Source organism: Hordeum vulgare, chromosome 7H (genome assembly GCF_904849725.1).
Source record: "Hordeum vulgare subsp. vulgare chromosome 7H, MorexV3_pseudomolecules_assembly, whole genome shotgun sequence".
Classification (NCBI taxonomy): Eukaryota; Viridiplantae; Streptophyta; class Magnoliopsida; order Poales; family Poaceae; genus Hordeum; species Hordeum vulgare.
The window spans coordinates 578911961-578929888 of NC_058524.1; the positions used below are offsets into that span (position 1 = coordinate 578911961).

At 46.2% G+C, this 17928-nt stretch overlaps 2 pseudogenes; one reads left to right on the forward strand and one right to left on the reverse strand.

The window, feature by feature from the left end:
• The first annotated feature begins 1697 nt into the window (after positions 1-1697).
• Positions 1698-2329, forward strand: LOC123409366 (annotated as a pseudogene).
• Positions 2330-4325: 1996 nt separating this feature from the next.
• Positions 4326-5174, reverse strand: LOC123409367 (annotated as a pseudogene).
• Between the last annotated feature and the right edge of the window lie 12754 nt (positions 5175-17928).

Genomic DNA, 17928 nt, shown 5'->3' on the forward strand with positions numbered 1-17928 from the left:
CAGCCTGAAGTAACATGTGAATAAGTTCGGAATAGACAGTGTAGTTGCGAGCACGGTATTGCTGTTGGAGGATCCTATCAGAGTAGATAAAGTTTTCTCTATCATCTTCCCGTGAGTAGGTTCCTTATCACAAAAGCGCAGTTTGGAACATATCTTATGAACAACATGATTGTACTCACTAATGGACTTGAAATCCTGAAGGCGGAGATGAGTCCAATCATGGAGTGCTTCAGGCAGGACCACTGCCTTCTGCTGTTCATACCTCGTTTTGAGGGCCAGAAACAGAGTACTAGGAGATTCTTTCTGTAAATACTCAGACTTGAGATTTGGATGAATATGGTGCCTTATGATGTATAAGGCAACATAATTCTGTTGTTCTGTCAGCGGCGTGGCTCTAGCCGGGAGAGGAGTCTCCAGGGGCTGGATTGCACGCGCAATCCCACGGGACCGAAGACTGATCTTGATGTCGATGGCCCATGTAGGGTAATTGTGGCATTAAGGGCAAGCTCCTCAAATTCTTTGGAAGTCATCTTTGCCTACATGGAGAACCAGAGATAATTAATTTACGGGTGGTAAATTAAAAACCCTCATGGTTGTGTAATAAGAATGCAAAAATTTGATAGTCAAGTGTAAAAACTTGAAAAATTTCTCAACCTTAATTGTGTGAACATAACACATTGAAGATCACTTAGATCTCACAGTAATAGGCTGCATGGCCATTACCTTGTGTATGCTACAATTTAGATATAAGGAATACACGTTGAAGGTAATCGTTTGTCGAGATTGACAAAGCGTAGACCTCACAGTAAGACAGGATAGTCTGCACATGTGCAGTAGATCACAACTCATTACCTTGTGATTCCAAATAAGACGAGGGAGAAATATTCAAAAATTTGCAAGTTTGACACGCGAGAGAAGCGGATCTCAATCGCAAAAACATGTTCGAGAAAATGTGGTAAACACATGGAACATGTCATTTTTTTCAGATGAAATCCGGTACTTTATTTATATGCAATCCAACATACCTACTAATAATTACACAAGTCCTAACACAGAATAAATCTAAAACAGGACTAAAACGTAAGTAGTTGTCAAACTAAGTATTAAACAGTACTAGGCTTGGCCTAAAGCTACATTAGTACACAAACTAGTACTAATACTAACTAGTACTAAACAGAAAAGTAAGAAAAAGAAAGAAAGAAAAACACACACACACACACGGCCACAAGGGCTAGCCTGAGGCAACCCAGCCAATACGGCTTGGTTTTGCTCCACGTGAAACCAGCCCAGACGTGGGGCCTTGGCTGTAGCCAGCATAACGCATCACCATCACGAGATAAGAGAGGGAGAGGGAGAGGGATCGAGAGGATAAGGCAGCCTGGCAGCGACCAGAACCACACCACCGCTCGATCTCCACCTCCTGCACAACGCGGCCGACGGACCCCAAACCGCTGCACCTCCCAGCGCCTGCACGGCTTCACCGGCCTGTCACAGACGAAGTGGCCTCCTCCTCCGAAAAGACGACGACCACAGCAGCAGGAGCTCGGCGACCAGCCTGAGGCGGGGCGGCGGCGAGACCAAGGCTTGCCGGAGCCCATGAGCCGGGGCGGCGACCAGGACGGCGGTCGAGGCCGACCACGGCACGCCCGAAGAGGCAGCCGAAGCGTCGCTCCGCGATGCCGTTCGAGCCCGCGACCATGTCCTGCGGTGGCGGGGCTGAGGCGTCGGCACCTTCCATCCCTACACCGAGGTGGATGACGCCGGAGGCGTCGGTGGGCGCAGAGACAAAGTCGAGCGCGGCCTCCTTGTCCGCGAAGGCATGCATCGGGACGGGCACGTAGCCAGGAGGGCCACAACTCGGGCCGGCGGTCTCAGCGGCCGGCGTGGGCGTCGGCGGCGCCATCCAAGCCGTCGGTGGAGGAGGTGGTGGGGGCGGGGCAGGCGCGGCGGCAGCCCCGTGCACCGCGGGGGCGCTCGGGCCGGTCACCAGCCAGGGGTCGAGCCCCATCGGCGTAGTGCCACGGGCGCGAGGAGCGCCGCGGTGGGCGCATCCGGCGGCGCGGCGACCGCGTCCACGCGCACCCATCCCACCGCCTCTAGCAGCATCGCGGCCGAAGCGGCGGATGGCCTGCATCCTCTGGCGGAAGCGCCGGAGTCCCCCTACTCCGTGGCGGCGACGGTAGCGGCGACCGTCCTCGCGGATGAGGCGAAGGAAGAAGGCAACGAGGCCTGGCATCTTACCAGCGACAAGTTCTCTTTCGCTTTCTTCTTTCTGTTTCGGCAAGTGCTGATAACGTGTTTGAAGAAAATGAGATTCTTGATTCAATGATGACAGGGATCTGCCATTTTATACAACGGGAGGAGACGCAAACGCAAAGGGATGCGTCGGTTCCAGGAGAGACAGAGAGAGAACTGTCGTTGCGGGAGGAACCGCTTGACGGTTGGTCAAGGGGAGATTTTCCCCTAATTACATAATTAGTTTTAACACTTCTCATGCCCGTGCCTGCTCCACCAGCGGCTTGGCTTGTGCCGTGAATGCCCATGTTGGTAGTGGAGACTGTCGGCCTGAGCTTGTGCCATTTGGGCTACCTGCCTGTTCGATGTGCGCATTCGTGGATGGAAGTGTTCGATGTGCGCATTCGCCGACGCCAACGGCTTGCTACCACATTAGGGGAATGCAGGCTTGAACAACCGCGTAGAGCGGCGCTCTCGTCCATTGCTTTGGTTGTTGTGTCAGTTTTTGGGCTCTTAGACCCTCTCCCCGCCCTTGGCGTCGTCATCTCTTTGGAGGGGGAGGATGCTTTGTTGGAGGCTAGCCGATGAAGCTTGGGGTGCGGCGGCCAACGTCGGCGGCCCTTTCCTTACGTCGCTTTTTTTACCAGAGGTGGGAATCGAGTGGTGGACTGGAATGGATCTTGGCTTTGACCCTTATCCGTAACAACCCTCTCCCCTTTCCCTCTCTTATGCGGTGGAGGTTTGGATCGGTTGAAGGCCGTGGTGTCCGAGGCCTAGACGCCCGGTTGCCTGCTTCTGCTCGGTTGTTGGCCGGCTCAAGAGGGATTTGACTTTTCTTTATGTTTTTTTGTTAATAGTGTAGTTGAGTTCTAAGAGGGTGCTTGGATACGTTTTAGTCCCATGACTAAAAGTAGTGGGACTAAAACTTGCTAGCCTCACCCATGCTTGGATCCAAATACTAAAGAGACTAAAATCAAGTTAATGAACATTTATTATCCTTCAAACCCTCTAATCCAGAACTTGCATGAAGAGTTAAATGGGGAGAGAGAGGACTAATGCATATTTTAGTAGGGGTACCCCTGACTAAAAGATTTTAGTCTCAAGACTAGTTTTAGTCTCTCTTTAGTCAGGGGTGCTTGGAACTTTATAGCCTCTTAAAAAGACTAGTTTTAGTCAGACTAGTTTTAATCCCTTGGATTCAAGCACCCTCTAAATTTATTTAGGTTAGGACTTCTGTAATTAGTGTATTTTTATTATGCAATGGCTTGATAATATAATTATAGTATCGTGTTTCATTTGGGAGGAACGACATGTTCCATGTGTTTACCATGCGAGAAATGTGTTTACCACGGAGAAGATAGAAAAAATTATGTCTATGATGGCGGAATTCAAATCTCCGTATAACTTTTGTACTGAAGCCATCAACACAACATGTCATGCATCCAATCGGCTCTATGTCCTCAAATTCTTGAACAAGACCCCATATGAGATTCTTATCGGAAACAAACCCAATCTCAAATACTTTCGGGTATTTGGGTGTAAGTGTTTCATTGTCAAGAAAGGTGCACGTTTAGGTAAATTTGATTCTAAAGATTAAGAGGGCATTTTTGTTAGTTATGCCAGAAACTCTCATGCTTACCGTGTCCTCAACAAGTCCACGGGGCTCATTGAGGAAACGTGTAACGTGGAGTTTGATGAAAATAATGGCTCCCAAGTGGAGCAAAGTGATCTTTGTGATGTAGGTGATAAATTCCTTCCCAAGCCATAAGAAGATTGGTCAAATACTCTCCATTGAGGAACCCCTTGTGGCTGAAAGAGAAGAACAATGCTCTACTCGAGTGGAGCCATCATCCTCGCAAGCCCCACACACTTCTAATGAACAAAGAGAAAACCCTCAACCAGCTGAACAAGATCAAGTACAAGATCAATCTGTTAAAACTAATTATGTAATTAGGGGAAAATCTCTCCTTGCCCAACCGTCAAGCGGTTCCTCCCGCAACGACGGTTCTCTCTCTTTTCTTCCTCGGACCGACACATCCCTTTGGATGATCGCGTCTCCTCTCGTTGTATAAAATGACAGATCCCTGTCATCATTGAATCAAGAATCTCATTTTCTTCAAACACGTTATCAGCACTTGCGTTACCAGAGAGAGCGAAAGCAAACAGAGAAGGAGAGAAGGGAAGGGGAACTTGCCGCCGGTGAGATGCCAGGCCTCATCTCCTTTTTCCTTCGCCTCATCCGTGAGGATGGTCGCCGCTACCGCCTCATAACCCGTCGCCGCCATGGAGTAGGTGGACTTCGGCGCTTCCGTCGCAGGATGCAAGCCATCCGCCGCTTCGGTCGCGATGCCGCTGGACGCGGTTACCATGGCACTCGAAGGGATGCGAGTGGAGGTTACTACGCCTCTGGAAGCGGCCTCCACGCCGCCGGATGCGCCCACCGCGGTGCTCCTCGCGCCCATGGCCCGACGCCGATGGGGTTCGACCCCTCGCTAGTGGCCGGCCCGAGCGCCCCTGCGGTGCACGAGGATGCAGCCGCGCCTGCCCCGCCCCCCGGATCTCCGCCTCCACCACCTCCTCCACCGACGGCTTGGATGGCGCCGCCGACGCCCACGCCGGCCGCCGAGACCGCCGGCCCAAGCCGTGGCCCCCCTGGCTATGCGCCCGTCCCGATGCGGGTCATGGTGGACGAGGAGGCCGCACTCAGCTTCGTCTCTGCACCAACCGGCGCCTCTGGCGTCGTCCGCCTCGGAGTGGGGATGGATGGTGCGGATGCCAACGCCTGGCCACCGCGGGAAACGACCGCGGGCACGAGAAGCCGCGCGGAGCGGCGCTTCGGCCGCCTCTTTGGGCGCGCCGTCGCTGCCCTCGACCGCCAGCCCGGCCGCCGCGCCGGCTCGTGGGCTCCGGCGAGCCTTGGCCTCGGAGCAGCCTCCCATGCCCCCGTCGTCGTCCCCTCCTCTTCCGACGAGGAGGGGTCCTCCGTGAGGCGTTGGTGATCACCGGAGAGTACATCGGCCCTCACTCCCGTCGCCAGGTCTCCTCTGGCTGGGCGCTGGTGGTGGGTTGGCTCGCACAGGAGGTGGGGAGCGAGGGGATGCGGATGGATCTGATCCAAACCGACCCCACCTCCTCCTCTCTCTTATGTGCTAGTGTGTGGGGCACATGGTGCTAGTGTGTGGTTGTGTGGTGTCCAGCCTAGGCCACGTATTGGATATTTGATCATATCCATCCTAGGCCATGTAGTGGGATGGCTATCACGTGGTGCCGGGTGGCTGTTGTTTCAGTTTTTCTTTTTCTTTTTTATTTTTTTATTAGTCTAGCACTAATTACTGTATATAGTATAGTTTTAGACTATGTTTAGTACTATTTTAGTACTACTATTTATATTTAGTCCAGTTCTAGATTTATTCTAGTGTAAGATTTGTGTAATTACAAGTGTGTTTATATTATGTAATGACTTGATAATATAAATAAAGTACCGGATTTCATCCGGGAAGAATGGCATGTTCCATGTCTTTACCACATATTTTTGAACATGTTTCTTATTGCGATTGAGATTAGCTTCTCTCGCATCTCAAACTTGCAAATTTTTGAATATTTCTCCCTCGTCTTATTTGGAATCACAAGGTAATGAGTTGTGATCTACTGCAATTGTGCAGACTATCCTCTCTTACTGTGAGGTCTATGCTTTGTCAATCTTGACAAGCGATTACCTTCAACGTGTATTCCTTATATCTAAATTGTAGCATACACAAGGTAATGGACATGCAGCCTATTACTGTGAGATCTAAGTGATCTTCAATGTGTTATGTTGACACAATTAAGGTTGAGAATTTTTCAAGTTTTACACTTGACTATCAAATTTTTGCATTCTTATTACACAACCATGATGGTTTTTAATTTACCGCCCGTAAATTAATTATCTCTGGTTCCCATGTAGGCCAAGATGACTGCCAAAGAGTTTGAGGAGCTTTCCCTCAATGGCCACAACTATCCTACATGGGCCATGGACATCAAGATCAGTCTTGCGTCCCGTGGGATTGCGCGTGCAATCCAGCCCCCGGAGACTCCTCTCCCGGCTGGAGCCACGCCGCTGACAGAACAACAGAATTATGCTGCTTTATTCATCATAAGGCACCATATTCATCTAGATCTCAAGTCTGAGTATTTACAGGAGGAATCTCCTAGTACTCTGTTTCTGGCCCTCAAAACGAGTTATGAACAGCAGAAGGCAGTGGTCCTGCCTGAAGCACTCCATGATTGGACTCATCTCCGCCTTTACGATTTCAAGTCCATTGGTGAGTACAATCATGCTGTTCATAAGATATGTTCCAAACTGCGCTTTTGTGAGAAAGGAACCTACTCAGGGGGAGATGATAGAGAAAACTTTATCTACTATGCTCCCTTCTGATAGGATCCTCCAACAGCAATACCGTGCTCGCAACTACACTGTCTATTCCGAGCTTATTCACATCTTACTTCAGGCTAAAAAGCATGATGAGCTACTTGCTAAGAATGGCTCTCAGCGCCCAGTTGGGGCACAACCTTTACCTGAAGTCCATCTGAATGTCGCGAATAGACAGAAGTTTAATGGTACCTTTCGAGGTAAACATTCCAATTCTGAGCACAAGCACAAGCGCAATGGGAACAGAAAATTCAGAAACATGGGCAAGGGAAAAGGCACTGCAAAGCCAAAGTTCGATAAATCTAACCTTTGCAACAAGTGTGGATGCTACTCGCATTCTATTGAAAAGTGCTCCATGCCCAAGCATCTGGTCATGCTGTACCAGCAATCTCAGGGACGCAAAGCACCTCAAGGGAAAAGGCCTGAAGCTAACTTCAACCTACATCCGCATAGCGCAAATGGAGCTGGCGATTCACAGGATATTCCTCCTGGACCAAGCAACGCCAAGATTCCTTATCCACTTGAGGACCCTGCTGAAATGGAGGCCATGTTACTTGAGTACACCTCAAACGATGTGTTTGGTGACCTTAACTAGTCCCTCGACCTCCTTAGTGATCTATTTAACTATGTCCATTTGTGATGATTGTAATAAGAACATAAGTTTGTTGTTGTCTTTATATTGTATTGTATCAGCACATTTGATATAATAAAGATTGTATTCTATGTATTAACATAAGGTTTTTTTATTGAAAATTCTTTCGTTTTTATATAGTTTTTCTACGGGGACAATCCGATGGAAGAGGAATTACGCCTTATGGACAGTGGTACCACAAACTCCATACTGAGGGAGATAAAATATTTCCAAACTCTGAAAAAGATGAATGGAGATATTCTAACTATCGCTGGACGCGATACAGTGATTGTTGGTCCTGGACGTGCCTTATTCACACTCCCAAGTGGTACACAAGTGACGATAGAGGATGCTTTATTGTATCCTGACTCATCACGTACCCTGATCATTTATTGAGATATCCGTAAGAATGGTTTTCATATTGAAACCCATGAAGACAACAAAGAGGAGTATTTACTCTTTACTAAAGATCACGGATATGGCATAAAGGTACATGAGAAAATTCCTTCTCTATCGTCTGGTTTGTACTATACGTACATCAAACCCGTGGAACATGTTGCATACAAAGTAATTTTTCAGAATGTTGACGCATTCCAAACCTGGCATGATCGCCTGGGCCATCCCGAAATCGGGATGATGAGAAAAATTACTAGCAATTCCATTGGTCATAATTTGCTTGAGTCAAAATTTCCTCAATCTTCTGATTTTGTGTGCACATCTTGTGCCACGGGAAAGCTAATTTTGAGGCCCTTGCACCTTGTTTTGAATCAACGAATGATTGAGTGATTACATCGATGGTTACAGGGTGCAATATATATGACCCAGAGGAACACGACGGTTCAGAGAGGCGTCGGTTCTAGACAAGCGGGAGAAGCGTCGGTTGAGGAAGAGAACCGTCCGACGGCTTGGGAGAGGAGGAGATTCCCTAATACATTTATGTAATAAATCTTAACACTCCCCCTAATCTACGCTTGACCACATAGAATCATCTCACGATTGTCCGGGTAGTGCCATCATTCCAAACGACCAGTCTTCAGGAAATTCTTCATGAAAACTTTGATGAGAACCTGAAACATAAACTTCACAACAATAGCATAATGTGATGTTATTGAACAAGGACATCTCAAGAAGAGACTCCCCCTGTTGCCTGCAAGTCTCTAAGTCGTCGCATACCAATTCCGTGAACATATTTCTGGAATGTTGAGTTTGGTAAAGACTTAGTAAACAAATCAGCAAGGTTGTCACATGATTTGACTTGCAGAATGCTTATTTCCCCGCTTTTCTGAAGATTGTGGGGGAAAAACCATTTAGGAGAAATATGCTTAGTGATATTGCTCTTGATATATCCTGTCTGCATCTGTGCAACGCATGCCGCATTATCCTTATAGATAATGGTGGGTGATTCAATAGAACCAATTCCACATGACTGTTGTATGTGGTTTATCATTCTGCGAAGCCATACACATTCACATGACGCTTCAAATAATGAAATTATTTTAGAATGATTGGTAGATGTAGCCACTAGAGTCTGTTTGGAAGTCTTCCATGATATAGCTGTACCACCATGTAGGAACACAAAACCGGTCTGAGATCTGGCATTATGGGGATCACACAAATAACCGGCATCTGCATACCCAATCATATCAGCGTCCAGATTTTGCTGGAACTGAAAAATAGGCCAAGATCCTTTGTGCCTTGGAGATATCGAAAGATATTCTTTACTCCAGACCAATGTCGTTTGGTGGGAGCTGCGCTGTGTCTAGCAAGTAGATTCACTGCAAATGCAATATCAGGTCTTGTGCAATTTGCAAGATACATAAGCGCTCCAACTGCACTGAGATATGGAACTTCAGGTCCCAACACCTCTTCTCCATCATCCCTCGGTCTGAACGGGTCTTTCTCTACGTCTAGAGATCGAACCACCATAGGAGTTTTAGATGGATAGGATTTGTTCATATTGAATTTCTCCAATATTTTCTCGATATAGGCAGCTTGGTGTACCATGATTCATAAGGGAAGGTGCTCAAGTTGAATACCTAAGCAAAATTTGGTTTTACCCAAATCCTTCATCTCAAATTCCATCTTTAGGTGATTGCGTGCTTCATCTATGTCTGGTGCACTGCCAATGATGTTGAGATCATCAACATACACAGAAATGATGCAAAATCCTGTAGAGGACTTCTTGATGAAGACACATGGGCAATCATCACTATTGGAGTAACCTTTGTGAAGAAGGAACTCACTTAGTCGGTTGTACCACATCCGCCCCGACTGTTTTAAGCCATACAATGACTTATTCAGCTTTACACAATACATGTTGTGTTTTGCATTGTTATTCGGGATGGAGATTCCGTCAGGAACCTTCATATGTATGTCCGAATCTAGTGACCCGTAAAGATATGCGGTCACGATGTCCATCAACTGCATGGATAGACGATTTTGTACTGCCATAGATATAAGATATCGGAAAGTGGTTCCACTCATTACTGGAGAGTATGTTTCATTGAAATCAATGCCGGGTTTCTGCGTAAAACCTTGTGCTACGAGCCTTGCTTTATATCTCACCACCTCATTGTTCTCATTCCGTTTCCGGAGGAAAACCCATTTGAATCCCACGGGTAAAACATTGGGAGGTGTAGGTATTGCTTCAGTGAATACCTTCCTTTTGTTAAGCGAGGCAATTTCTGCTTGGATTGCATCCTTCCATTTAGGCCAGTCGGAGCGCCTTTGGCACTCGACGATAGACCTTGGATCATGATCAGTGAGAAGGGTATCTGCAATCTTTTCAGCAAAATATATGTCGACAGTCGTAGTCTTACGGTCAAATGATTCTCCAGAATCAACATAGTTGATGGAAATTTCCTGCACCCCTAGAGACTCTTCGTGATTTCCCAATACGGTTGAGTCTGGGTGTTCCGATGTTCCAGCTAGTTTGTGCACACTGGAGCTGGGTTGTGAAGGTTGCCCTTCCACTGGGTGTGAACTACCCATCAGGTGTTTGTCAACGTTGAGTTGACCTGCATTTACTGACTCCGAGGATTTTTTTTCTTGATTTCCTTTGCTGCTTGCTAGAAGCTAGCTCCAGGTCAGAAGCCATACCACTCCCCCTCTTTTTAGGAACAGGGAGTTGAGTGGTTTTTATTGGTACCTCCACTCTTTCGGGCGCGTTTCTGGCCGGATTTAAGAATTTTGTAACACCTTTTATATTAGTAAATGAATCTGGCAGATTATTTGCAAGATGTTGCAAATTAATGATCTTCTGAACTTGAAGTTCGTTCTCATGGGTACGTGGATCAGAGGATGAAATTGCATGAGCATTCCAATCGATTTCCGGGCATTCTTTCTGGTACTTGAAATCTCCCCCTAATGCCGGGAAATGTTCCTCATTAAATATGCAATCACCGTGACGGGCTGTGAACAGATCCCCAGTTAGGGGTTCCAGGTACTTGATAATCGACGGCGATTTGTACCCCACATAGATCCCCAACTTTGTGTGTGGGCCCATGGATGTCCGCTGTGGTGGTGAGATCGGGATGTATGCAGCACATCCGAACTTACGCAGATGGGAAATGCTAGGAGGATTTCCACGTACCAATTCCAGAGGGGAAGAACTGTGATATGCAGTTGGCCTCAATTGTATCAAGTCAGCAGCGTGTAAAACTGCATGACCCCAACAAGAGGTTGGCAAGTTGCAATTCATCAACAAAGGTCTTGCAATGAGTTTAATCGTCTTAATCAATGCTTCAGCCAAACCATTTTGTGTATGGACATATGGAACAGAGTGCTGAACTTCAATCCCCAAAGCCATGCAATAATCATTGAAGGCACGTGAGGAGAATTCTGCAGCGTTGTCCATTCGAATTGTCTTAATTCGACTTTCAGGATAATGGGCTTGCAACTTAATGACTTGCCTCATTATTTTGGCAAATGCATGGTTTCGTGTGGACAGAAGACACACATGTGACCATCGTGCAGATGCGTCAATCAGAACCATGAAATACCAGAAAGGTCCAGATAATGGCTGAATGGGACCACAAATGTCTCCTTGAATACGTTCAAGGAATTGAAGTGGTTCAGCTTGTATTGTATCCTGGCGATTCAAGTGAAGATAGAGGATGCTTTATTGTATCTTGACTCATCACGTACCCTGATCAGTTATCGAGATATCCGTAAGAATTGTTTTCATATTGAAACCCATGAAGACAACAAAGAGGATTATTTACTCTTTACTAAAGATCACGGATATGGCAAAAAGGTACATGAGAAAATTCCTTCTCTGTCATGTGGTTTGTACTATACGTACATCAAACCCGTGGAACATGTTGGATACAAAGTAATTTTTCAGAATGTTGACGCATTCCAGACCTGGCATGATCTCCTAGGCCATCCTGGAATAGGGATGATGAGAAAAATTACTAGCAATTCCATTGGTCATAATTTGCTTGAGTCAAAATTTCCTCAATCTTCTGATTTTGTGTGCACATCTTGTGCCACGGGAAAGCTAATTTTGAGGCCCTCGCACCTCAAAATACAAGCTGAACCACTTCAATTCCTTGAACGTATTCAAGGAGACATTTGTGGTCCCATTCAGCCATTATCTGGACCTTTCCGGTATTTCATGGTTCTGATTGACGCATCTACACGATGGTCACATGTGTGTCTTCTATCGACACGAAACCATGCATTTGCCAAAATAATGAGGCAAGTCATTAAGTTGCAAGCCCATTATCCTGAAAGTCGAATTAAGACAATTCGAATGGACAACGCTGCAGAATTCTCCTCACGTGCCTTCAATGATTATTGCATGGCTTTGAGGATTGAAGTTCAGCACTCTGTTCCATATGTCCATACACAAAATGGTTTGGCTGAAGCATTGATTAAGAGGATTAAACTCATTGCAAGACCTTTGTTGATGAATTGCAACTTGCCAACCTCTTGTTGGGGTCATGCAGTTTTACACGCTGCTGACTTGATACAATTGAGGCCAACTGCATATCACAGTTCTTCCCCTCTGGAATTGGTACGTGGAAATCCTCCTAGCATTTCTCATCTGCGTAAGTTCGGATGTGCTGCATACATCCCGATCTCACCACCACAGCGGACATCCATGGGCCCACACACAAAGTTGGGGATCTATGTGGGGTACAAATCGCCGTCGATTATCAAGTACCTGGAACCCCTAACTGGGGATCTGTTCACAGCCCGTCACGCTGATTGCATTTTAATGAGGAACATTTCCCGGCATTAGGGGGAGATTTCAAGTACCAGAAAGAATGCCCGAAAATCAATTGGAATGCTCATGCAATTTCATCCTCTGATCCACGTACCCATGAGACCGAACTTCAAGTTCGGAAGATCATTAATTTGCAACATCTTGCAAATAATCTGCCAGATTCATTTACTGATCTAAAAGGTGTTACAAAATCCTTAAATCCGGCCAGAAACGCGCCAGAAAGAGTGGAGGTACCAATAAAAACCACTCAACTCCCTGTTCCTAAAAAGAGGGGGAGTAGTATGGCTTCTGACCTGGAGCTAGCTTCTAGCAAGCAGCAAAGGAAATCGAGAAAAAAATCCTCGGAGTCAGTAAATGCAGGTCAACTCAACGTTGACAAACACCTGATGGGTAGTTCACACCCAGTGGAAGGGCAACCTTCACAACCCAGCTCCAGTGTGCACAAACGAGCTGGAACATCGGAACACCCAGACTCAACCGTATTGGGAAATCACGAAGAGTCTCTAGGGGTGCAGGAAATTTCCATCAACTATGTTGATTCTGGAGAATCATTTGACCGTAAGACTACGACTGTCGACATATATTTTGCTGAAAAGATTGCAGATACCCTTCTCACTGATCATGATCCAAGGTCTATCGTCGAGTGCCAAAGGCGCTCCGACTGGCCTAAATGGAAGGATGCAATCCAAGCAGAAATTGCCTCGCTTAACAAAAGGAAGGTATTCGCTGAAGCAATACCTACACCTCCCAATGTTTTACCCGTGGGATTCAAATGGTTTTTCCTCCGGAAACGGAATGAGAACAATGAGGTGGTGAGATATAAAGCAAGGCTCGTAGCACAAGGTTTTACGCAGAAACCCGGCATTGATTTCAATGAAACATACTCTCCAGTAATGAGTGGAACCACTTTCCGATATCTTATATCTATGGCAGTACAAAATCGTCTATCCATGCAGTTGATGGACGTCATGACCACATATCTTTACGGGTCACTAGATTCGGACATATATATGAAGGTTCTTGACGGAATCTCCGTCCCGAATAACAGTGCAAAATGCAACATGTATTGTGTAAAGCTGAATAAGTTATTGTATGGCTTAAAACAGTCGGGACGGATGTGGTACAACCGACTAAGTGAGTTCCTTCTTCAGAAAGGTTACTCCAATAGTGATGATTGCCCATGTGTCTTCATCAAGAAGTCCTCTACAGGATTTTGCATCATTTCTGTGTATGTTGATGATCTCAACATCATTGGCAGTGCACCAGACATTGATGAAGCACACAATCACCTAAAGATGGTATTTGAGATGAAGGATTTGAGTAAAACCAAATTTTGCTTAGGTATTCAACTTGAGCACCTTCCCTTAGGAATCATGGTACACCAAGCTGCCTATATCGAGAAAATATTGGAGAAATTGAATATGAACAAATCCTATCCATCTAAAACTCCTATGGTGGTTCGATCTCTAGACGTAGAGAAAGACCCGTTCAGACCGAGGGATGATGGAGAAGAGGTGTTGGGACTTGAAGTTCCATATCTCAGTGCAGTTGGAGCGCTTATGTATCTTGCAAATTGCACAAGACCTGATATTGCATTTGCAGTGAATCTACTTGCTAGACATAACGCAGCTCCCACCAAACGACATTGGTCTGGAGTAAAGAATATCTTTCGATATCTCCAAGGCACAAAGGATCTTGGCCTATTTTTTCAGTTCCAGCAAAATCTGGACTCTGATATGATTGGGTATGCAGATGCCGGTTATTTGTCTGATCCCCATAATGCCAGATCTCAGACCGGTTTTGTGTTCCTACATGGTGGTACAACTATATCATGGAAGTCTTCCAAACAGACTCTAGTGGCTACATCTACCAATCATTCTGAAATAATTTCATTATTTGAAGCATCATATGAATGTGTATGGCTTCGCAGAATGATAAAACACATACAACAGTCATGTGGAATTGGTTCTATTGAATCACCCACCATTATCTATGAGGATAATGCGGCATGTGTTGCACAAATGCGGACAGGATATATCAAGAGCAATATCACTAAGCATATTTCTCCTAAATGGTTTCCCCCCCACAATCTTCAGAAAAGCGGGGAAATAAGCATTCTGCAAGTCAAATCATGTGACAACCTTGCTGATTTGTTTACTAAGTCTCTACCAAACTCAACATTCCAGAAATATGTTCACGGAATTGGTATGCGACGACTTAGAGACTTGCAGGCAACAGGGGGAGTTTCTTCTTGAGATATCCTTGTTCAAATAACATCACATTGTGCTATCTCTTTGTGAGTTTACATTTCAGGTTCACATCAAAGTCTTTATGAAGAACTTTTGAAGAAGAGTTTTTGAGATGATAAAGCTTCCCGGACAATCATGAAGATAACTCCACATGGTCAAGTGTAGATTAGGGGGAGTGTTAAAACTAATTATGTAATTAGGGGAAAATCTCTCCTTGCCCAACCGTCAAGCGGTTCCTCCCGCAACGACGGTTCTCTCTCTTTTCTTCCTGGAACCGACACATCCCTTTGGATGATCGCGTCTCCTCCCGTTGTATAAAATGACAGATCTCTGTCATCATTGAATCAAGAATCTCATTTTCTTCAAACACAATCATTCGAAGATGGTGATGCACCTCATGATGTCCAAGTGCTCACATAAGGTCTCGAATCTGTTCAAGATCAAGATCAAGTGCAGCTACAATATCAAGTGGAGGCACAAGATCAATATCAAGAGCAGCCACAAGATCAAGAACAAACAATTGAGCCTGTTCGAGACAAAAATCAAGTTGATCAGGATGCTTCTTCTCAGTTTCCCTCATCAACACCTAAGAGGGGTCGTGGTGCCAAGGAAGGATCAAAACTCAAGGCCAAGCAACGTGGTCAAGTTGATGCTCCCTAGTTATCAAGTGCGGAACTCTTGGAGCGTCGCACAACCAAGATTGCATCCAAGCTGAGAGTCAAGTCACATCTTATGAAGAACATGCTTGAAAGTTTAAAAAGGGGAATATCCACTCGTCAACAAATTTTAAATTATTGTGAGCATCACGCGTTTGTTTCGTATTGTGAACCTCAACAGTTACAGAAAGTGCTCGATGATGAGGATTGGCTTATGGCCATGCATGAAGAACTCAACAACTTCAAGCGTAATCAAGTCTGGAAATTAGTGCCAAGACCAAAGGAGGAACATAATGTCATCGGGATCAAATGGATCTTAAAAAACTAGCAAGATGTCAATGGGATTGTGGTTTGAAACAAGGCAAGATTGATGGCTCAAGGCTACTCCCAAGTCGAGGGTATCGACTACGGTGAAATCTTTGCCCGTGTTGCTCGTCTAGAATCTATTCGCATGTTGCTTGCATTTGCATCTCATCATGATTTCAAACTACAAAAAATGGATGTGAAAAGTGTTATTCTTAATGATCCTTTAAATGAGTTGGTTTATGTCAAACAACCTCCGGGATCCGAACATCCCAAGCTCCCCAATCATGTATATAAACTTAATAAGACACTCTATGGCCTTAAACAAGCCTCACGAGCGTGGTATGAGTACCTTACTGAGTTATTACAAGATCGTGGGTTTGAAGTTGGAAAGATTGATCCCACTCTTTTTACCAAGAAGGTCAAAAGGGATTTGTTCATATGCCAACTATATGTTGATGATATCATTTTTGGTTCTCCTAACGAATCATTCAATGAAGAATTTGTTGCACTAATGACCGAGAAATTTGAGATGTCAATGATGGGTGAGTTGAAGTTTTTCCTCGGGTTTGAGATTAAACAAGGTTTAGAAGGGACCTTCATCAAACGAGCCAAGTACACCCAAGACATGCTCAACAGGTTCGAGCTAGAGGACGTCAAGCCGGTCAAGTTTCCCATCCCAACCAGATGCAAACTTGACAGTGATCCCAATGGTAAAGCGGTCGATCAAAAGGTATATCGCTCCATGATTGGATCCCTTCTTTAACTTTGTGCATCTAGACTGGATATCATGTTGAGTGTAGGGATTTGTGCACAATTTCAAACTGCACCAAAGGAGATCCATTATATGGTTGTTAAATGAATCTTTCGATATTTGGCTCATACCCCCAAACTTTGGCCTATGGTATCCCAAAGGGAAAACTTCAACCTAGCGTGTCATTCTGACTCAGATTGGGCGGGAGACTGTGTGAAGAGGAAGTCAACTTCTGAAGGATGTCAATTTCTCGGTCGTTCATTGGTAAGTTGGTTTTCAAAGAAGCAAAATTGTGTCTCACTGTCTTCCACCGAAGTTGAGTATGTTGCAGCTACGAGTTGTTGTGCACAATTCCTATGGATGAGGCAAACTTTAAAGGATTACGATATCACTTGTGACGAAGTGCCTATTCTATGTGACAATTGTTGAGATTTAATTAACCCACGTGTTAATTAAGGAGAATCTCCACTATCCCTAACCGCCATGCACAAAGGACGCGACTATTCGCTCGTGTCTCTTCAGACCATCGCGTCTATTGGATGCATCCCCTCAGGGGCTATATATACTTGTACTCAATCATCAATAAAGATACCGATTCTTTTCGATTCCACTTGCAATACATTATGAGCACTGCTCTACCAGAGCGATTCCGACGAAATCTATTCCGGGAGATCGACACGTAAAAGGTGAGGAAAATGCCTCGCTTCATGCCTTCGTACCGTCGCCGACTGCAGCAGAACGACGACCGTCGTCGCCGCCTCGCTGCACTCCACCGCAGGTACAGGTTTGTAGAGAGCCGCCGCTTCGACGGTCGGCACTACGGGGTGGGCCAATACATCGGCCGCCGCCACAGCGCCGGTGGCTACCGTGCGCGCCGCCACGGTGTGCACCGTTTCCACGGCCAGGGAAACCGCTCCCTGAGTGGTGCTGGTCCGACAGACGGCGCCACGCCCCTCGCCCCGCTCGCGCTGGAAGTTCTTGACTGGCTTCTCGCTAGTCCAGCCCCGCCAATGCTCGGGGCCGACGTGAACACCGACGTGGCACAAGGGGCAGCGCCGCCGGGATTTTGGTGCCGTGCGCACGGGTGGGTCATCTGTGTTGGGGAACGTCGCATGGGAAACAAAAATTTTCATACGCGCACGAAGACCTATCATGGTGATGTCCATCTACGAGAGGGGATGTGTGATCTACGTACCCTTGTAGACCGTACAGCAGAAGCGTTAGTGAACGCGGTTGATGTAGTGGAACGTCTTCACGTCCCTCGATCCGCCCCGCGAACTGTCCCGCGATCAGTCCCACGATCTAGTGCCGAACGGACGACACCTCCGCGTTCAGCACACGTACAGCTCGACGATGATCTCGGCCTTCTTGATCCAGCAAGAGAGACGGAGAGGTAGAAGAGTTCTCCGGCAACATGACGGCGCTCCGGAGGTTGGTGGTGATCTTATCTCAGCAGGGC